This window comes from Ostrinia nubilalis, chromosome 22 (genome assembly GCF_963855985.1).
Source record: "Ostrinia nubilalis chromosome 22, ilOstNubi1.1, whole genome shotgun sequence".
NCBI lineage: Eukaryota > Metazoa > Arthropoda > Insecta > Lepidoptera > Crambidae > Ostrinia > Ostrinia nubilalis.
In genome coordinates this window covers 9,904,861-9,911,900 of record NC_087109.1, presented here as the reverse complement: position 1 = coordinate 9,911,900, position 7,040 = coordinate 9,904,861, and the positions used below count along the sequence as shown (strand labels likewise).

General features: G+C 35.7%; 1 long non-coding RNA gene across 1 annotated transcript; it reads left to right on the top strand.

Annotated features, from left to right (window-relative positions):
- The first annotated feature begins 1,070 nt into the window (after nt 1–1,070).
- LOC135082898 (uncharacterized) lies at nt 1,071–2,214 on the top strand. Its single transcript, XR_010259514.1, has 3 exons — nt 1,071–1,603; nt 1,790–1,916; nt 1,998–2,214. It is a non-coding gene; the product is annotated as an uncharacterized LOC135082898 (long non-coding RNA).
- Nucleotides 2,215–7,040: the final 4,826 nt, after the last annotated feature.

Here is a 7,040-nt window from a genome sequence, read left to right as displayed (position 1 = left end):
ATTAACTCGTAAAGCTGACAAATGTAACGCCCGTAGTCACAAACGATGCTTGCTTAAGTGAAGCAACAAATCGAACGCACAGCGTTGAATAGAGCTCTGTGATTGGTTCATGTGTCACCCTGTGCGTCCACGCGCCCTGTGAGACCTCATAGTAATGTTTGTGAATACGGGCGTAAGTATAATTTAGAAAAAATCCTTGATGGTTTTAGGTGTTTAATGACTGCGACAAAGTCAAAAAAAATCATTTGTTATTAATAATGTTGTATTTATTAAAAATAATTATAAGTTACGCTGCTCTGTTTTCATAGACAATTAGAATTTAAAAGGTTGTATACGCTTATATTATTATAAACAAATTAATGTTTTGGTTTCGTAGAAATTATGAGTGACTCAAGTAGTGTTGTTAAAAAATCCTATTGTATTTTTAAACTATTGTTTAAATTATTAATAATGAATTGGTGTGAAATCACAAAACGAAACATTTTTCAACTGAATTGCAATAATTTTAAGCAATGTAGATTATTTAATAAAACTGTTAATGATTTTTATATTTAAATAATATTAGAATACTTAACTAATATTTAGGACAAAATTGACTTTATTAAAATTAGCATTTGTGAAATCTTTTCGTTAATTTTGATTGTTTTTACCGGCAAATTAATATCAACGCTTTAGATGAAATCGTATATTTTAACACTCTTAGAAATAATAGTGTACATAGTTTGTAAATAGCTTATTGTAATTATTTATATATTGTTAAATTTATAAGTATCGAATAAATTTTAAGGAGTTTTTAATGTGATCGTTTTATTTTACAGTCTATTTTCTTCTTCCTTTAAATAGGACGCACGATGAAAGTTTAGGCGAACACTACTCGCACTGATGTAATATTTTATTTTAGAACACAAAAAACCATTCCCCATTCCCCAATAATTCTAAAGCACAACTTTTTAAAAAAAGACATTTCATTCTGGTCTTATAAAACTTATTTAATTTTAAATTGCCGGCAACGCACCTGTAACGCCCCTGGGACTGCGGGTGTCTATGGGCGACGGTAATCACTTACCATCAGTGCCTCTACCATGAGTTGCCATCGAAAACTTGTATTCGTATACTACAGTCGATAGAGTTTAAACGTGGATCGATGAAGTTTGCATTAAAATCATACCATGAGTTCAATTACCGTATACTTTACTCGCCAGCGATAATTCGATGGTTTTGTGATGTCATGTTGGTGAACATGTAAACGTATCCAACTTCACACTCTATGAATGGATGAATGAAAGAACGAATGCCGCTCCTTTCTAACTATATAGAAAAGATAGAGTAGGAAATAACAAAAATGTCAAAAATAACACTGCAAAATTTAAGTGTCCTAGAACAGTGCTTAAAGCTGAATTAACATGATGATTTTAAATTTGTATTGTTTATTTCTTGTCATTGCGACTTTGACGCAGCTGTTGTCATGACAACAGATAACAAAACATGTTTTGTTGAAGGATTATTGATGATTAATTTTCCACAAAAAATTTGATTTTAACCACGATAGGAAAATGAGAACCTGCGCCTATCCGTTTAAACCGATTGTAGAATTTATGGAAAGGTAAGTTAAGTAAAAATTAACATACTATGTGGTGGAGGAATTTCGATATTATACGAATAATTTTGAGCTGGTTTTTTTTGGAGAAATACAACCTTTCCAGCATAACTTCCACGTGCCTAGCTAAAATTCAGTAATATGAGTGCTAGATTTATATTTTATAGATACAATAAAGTTGTTTTTCTATAGATATGGCGATCTGAGTATGCCAACTGAAGGGCCCCAAGAAAGAGCCAACAATAGTCAACGGTGGGTGGAACTAACGGACACGCAAACGTGAAATGCTGACACGAAAACTACTGAGAAATTGAGAAAAGTGTGTATAAATACTACTTTATTCATTTTGATTGCTTTTATCTTATTTCGTCATTATCATTTGTAATGTTTATTTGTTAAGGTGTGGAGTGACAGCAAGAAGAAGGCAACTCGCATACACAGAGCTGCCAAGGGAACACTGGACTGGTGGCGGTCCATGTTCTTCCCTGAAGCCAAAGGATTTAGAGCAGAGTGCTTGTAAATAACAACTTGTAAATTAAATCCATAATAAAGACCTAGGGTAACTGGATGGATATACCTACGTTATTATTGTAAAACTTAAAGATATTATAATTAATTAAATACATTATATTGTTTTAATCTTTCATGGTCACTAAACATACATGGTAGCAATCTCGTCAGTAATAATAATTAAGTAAATACATATCCTACTTAATATTAAAAATGCGAAAGTTTGGATGTCATTATGTCGCAAAAAGTACTGAACGGATTTTGATGAAACTACAGTATTATTGTTTATAACCCAGATTAACATATAGGCTATAATTATGACGATCTGTGACAAACTAAATTTCACGCGGACGAAGCCGCGGGCAAAGGCTAGTTGAAAATAAAATGATAAATTTTTATTGACTATTTATTTCACAAAACCTAATACATAATACACAGACTGATTAAAAACAAAAGTAAATTTCAACTTATGAAAATACATATTCATTGTCGGATTAGCTTTCTATCATGATCTCGTAAGGCTGCGTTTCCACCAGAGAAGTGCGAGGATGCGTAGCGAAGGATGTGTTTGTAAAGAACCAATAGAATCGCTTCATTTACCTCGCCTCGGTCAGCACATCTCTGGTAGAAAAGGCTCAGGCTGTACAACACTAATGAGCATTTTCAAATCTCTGCTACACATCCTCGTACGATACATTTTCCTCGCACAGTTTTGGTAGAAACCCGCACACATTTTCACAGCACAGCTAGACATCTTCGCACGACACAATTCCCTCGCATATCTCTGGGAAACGCAGCATCCTCTCCCTCCCCCAAGGATCTCCACAATGTGCCCGCATCCAGGTTCTTCCCGCGACCTTCACCAGATCGTCGGTCCACCTAGTGGGAGGTCTGCCCACATGCTGATAACATGTTCCATCGTAATAAACTTCTTTCCGACATAATTTAATAAAGAAAACACCTAAAATGACCTAAAACCACAATTTTATTTTGCTTTTCACACGTCAATAAGCCAGTGAGTTACGTTACTATGACAGCTAAGGTATTTTTCGATGACATCTTTGAAAATTGCAACTCATGGTAAGTTATTTGTATGAAACTTAATAAAAACTTTAGTCGCTATCGTATTGAATTAGATAGGTTTTTTACCTAACGATTTGAGATGAACTCATGGTAGTGTTTTTAGTTTTGCTGTGGTTCAGCTACTAACCGCTAGAGGCGCTGTACAATTTGCCATACATTTTTTTACGCCCTCGATAGCGAGATGCTCGGTAGGTAAACTCATGGTAGAGGCACAGGTGATCCGTCTGCTCGTTTGCCTCCTGTCACATAAAAAAAAAATACCTGTACTTATTAAGGCTGGTTTTAGAGTCAAGCTTGAAGCGTGACTCTAAAACCAGCCTAAGACTTTTGATTGCATTGTAATTGAAAAAAAAAGTAGTTTAATTGAGTTGACTAAATAGTGACGTCACAGGCTAGTATTTCCATACAAAATCTAAGACAGCAGCACGCAGCGAATTCCAGTCCCTAGCTGTTCGCATCCTTACTGGACAACCTGTATATTCTGTATAAACAGAAAAAGATTTTTCTCGCTGCGAGAAGTTATTAGTAGGTAATAAAGATTTATTGGCTCTCGTATCATACATTTAATTGCGGGATTTCTGTATTGTTACTTCATTAATTATGATTGTCTAGAATAGTTACCTTTAACTACAAAAGAGGCGGGTTCAACTCCCGTAAAAAAATTTAGTATAAGAAATAGCCGTTTTGTGTATAAAAAGGGGGTGTAATATCAGTATATACTACTTACCTACTTATAGTACATAAAAGCAGGATTGTGGCAAATAAGCTAAGATTATTTTTACTGACGGGATTGCTACCATATGTAAATAAGGTACATGATAGCAAATAATTTATTAAGGTAATAAGGTAAGATTGTTGATAGATTTAAAACATACACACACAACACAGGCACAGGTTCATAAGTTTTTATTACCATTTAAAATAAAGCATTCAAGTTTCAATCTTAACATCTAGCCAATTGACTTGCCTCGAAATCCAATCAGCAAACAACCTGATAATGTAACAAACGAACACTATTTTAGTCTTATGAAAAGAATTAAAAACCATCCCATCACCTCTCAAACCCCATAGTAACCCTGTTACTCCTCTTTCGATTTCCATTATCGGCAAATAATTGTATTTGCTGGCTCCAATGCTTTCATTTTTCCAGAGTTCTAAGAAAGCGTTTAAAGGAAAAGCTTTTCTGCTTTGAAATTTCACTGCTTTGATATCTGAAGTACTTTTACTTTTATTTGTAAAGATGATTATTAAATATACAACTTGTAAGTAGTTTGTTTACTTGACTGCATTTTCTGATTACTAGGTATGCCCGCGACTTCGTACGCGTGTAAATAGTTTGAATAATATTTCCCGTTTTTGCAACATTTTTCTTTACTACACCGCTCCTATTGGGTGTAGGGTGATGTTATACATAATTATAGCCTAAAGCCTTCCTCGATATAGATCGTTTCATCTACGAAGACGCGCCTCGCCATTTTCCGCTAATGTTTGAGTGTTATCGGTACACACACGCACACTACAATAATGACGCTCGGATTGCTCGGATCAAACTCTCCGCACCCCGCGCTTCCCTCGACCAAAAATTGGTGGGGCGCGTCTTCGTGGATGAAACGATCTACATATAAATGGGCAATCAAACACAAAAATATTTTTGATTAACTTGTTACATGTATTTCCATCTTGGGCCAATCTCCTTGTTCCACTGAAACATTTCGTTTGAGTTTTATGCGCTATAAAAGTACAGCGATAGCATAACAGACTATACATTTCTGTTCCAAAATCACACTTATCACAACTGAATAAGGCGCTACAGTATTAGCTTGATGTGCCGTCGAGCTTTAGCTTGCAAATCAGCTTTATTTTATTGTTGAAACCTGCCTTGTTCGTTGAAAATTGCAGTTTTATATCTGAGATCTTCACGCCAATAAAGGTGTGACTTGTATGAATTATATCGGAAAAGTTAAGAAAATTATGTGGCAAGATTCTAAATAGGTATTGTGTAAAACAGTTACACTGTATACTAGCTGTGCCCGCGACTTCATACGCGTGGAAAGCCCTTGTCACCTAGGGTATGAAAAATAGTTTAGGTAAGTCTATTCTTAGATCTACTAAATGAATATTACACAGGTACATAGATTTCACAATAATCGGTCAAGTCGATTCGGCGGAGTTTTGTTACAAACACTGTGAATTCAGACAAAACAGTAAATTCTCTCAAAAATTCACATCTCTAAAGTACGTACCTACCTACCACATTTTTTCTTTGGGATTTGGAATCTGGACACTGTAGGGACTAGGGTTTCTGATTTCTCGACCTATTTTATTTCTCGAGTTTCGGGAATTCTCGAGGCCAAAGTCTCGAGTTTTCTCGGATCTCGAGTCTTTTAATTAAAATTGTTGAAATCGGTTGAAACTTGCTAAAAACACAGGTTTTTTGAAATCTAACATACAAAAAAACAAAAACCTAACTACGTAAAAATGAACTGTGCCTCTACCATGAGTTTACCTACCGAGCATCTCGCTATCGAGGGCGTAAAAAAATGTATGGCAAATTGTACAGCGCCTCTAGCGGTTAGTAGCTGAACCACAGCAAAATTAAAAACACTACCATGAGTTCATCTCAAATCGTTAGGTAAAAAACCTATCTAAATGAATACGATAGCGACTAAAGTTTTTATTTAGTTTCATACAAATAACTTACCATGAGTTGCAATTTTCAAAGATGTCATCGAAAAATACCTTAGCTGTCACAGTAACGTAACTCACTAGCTTATTGACGTGTGAAAAGCAAAATAAAATTGTGGTTTTAGGTCATTTTAGGTGTTTTCTTTATTAAATTATGTCGGAAAGAAGTTTATTGCGATGGAACATGTTATCAGCATGTGGGCAGACCTCCCACTAGGTGGACCGACGATCTGGTGAAGGTCGCGGGAAGAACCTGGATGCGGGCACATTATGGAAATCCTTGGGGGGAGGAGAGGATGCTGCGTTTCCCAGAGATATGCGAGGGAATTGTGTCGTGCGAAGATGTCTAGCTGTGCTGTGAAAATGTGTGCGGGTTTCCACCAAAGCTGTGCGAGGAAAATGTATCGTACGAGGATGTGTAGCAGAGATTTGAAAATGCTCATTAGTGTTGTACAGCCTGAGCCTTTTCCACCAGAGATGTGCTGACCGAGGCGAGGTAAATGAAGCGATTCTATTGGTTCTTTACAAACACATGCTTCGCTACGCATCCTCGCACATCTCTGGTGGAAACGCAGCCTTACGAGATCATGATAGAAAGCTAATCCGACAATGAATACTATGTATTTTCTTAAGTTGAAATTTACTTTTGTTTTTAATCAGTCTGTGTATTATGTACCTATTAGGTTTTGTGAAATAAATAGTCAATAAAAATTAATCATTTTATTTTCAACTAGCTTTTGCCCGCGGCTTCGTCCGCGTGAAATTTAGTTTGTCACACATCGTCAAAGTCAAAAAGTCAAAATTTCTTTATTTGTTTAGACTAATAAATAGTTCTTACAAATCGTCATTTTGCTCTTAAGGAGCCTCTACATGTCTCATAATCTTTTTACCCTACCAGCGCTTCGAGACCAACATTTGGCAAGTGCTGAGAAGAAGCGCCGCAACAAACTCAGTCACCACTGTCTGCCGGTTAATATAAATAAATAGAAATAGCAGTAGTAGGTACATTCGATTCAGGAGCAGTTCACTGAATTTACCATGCATTCTTGTATAGTGTATCTTATAAGAATGGGTATACAAAATTGCGTGGTATATTAAACAAGGTAGTGACGTGCTAATATCTAGACTTACAGATTACACACTTAAATACTAGTAGAAATGACTC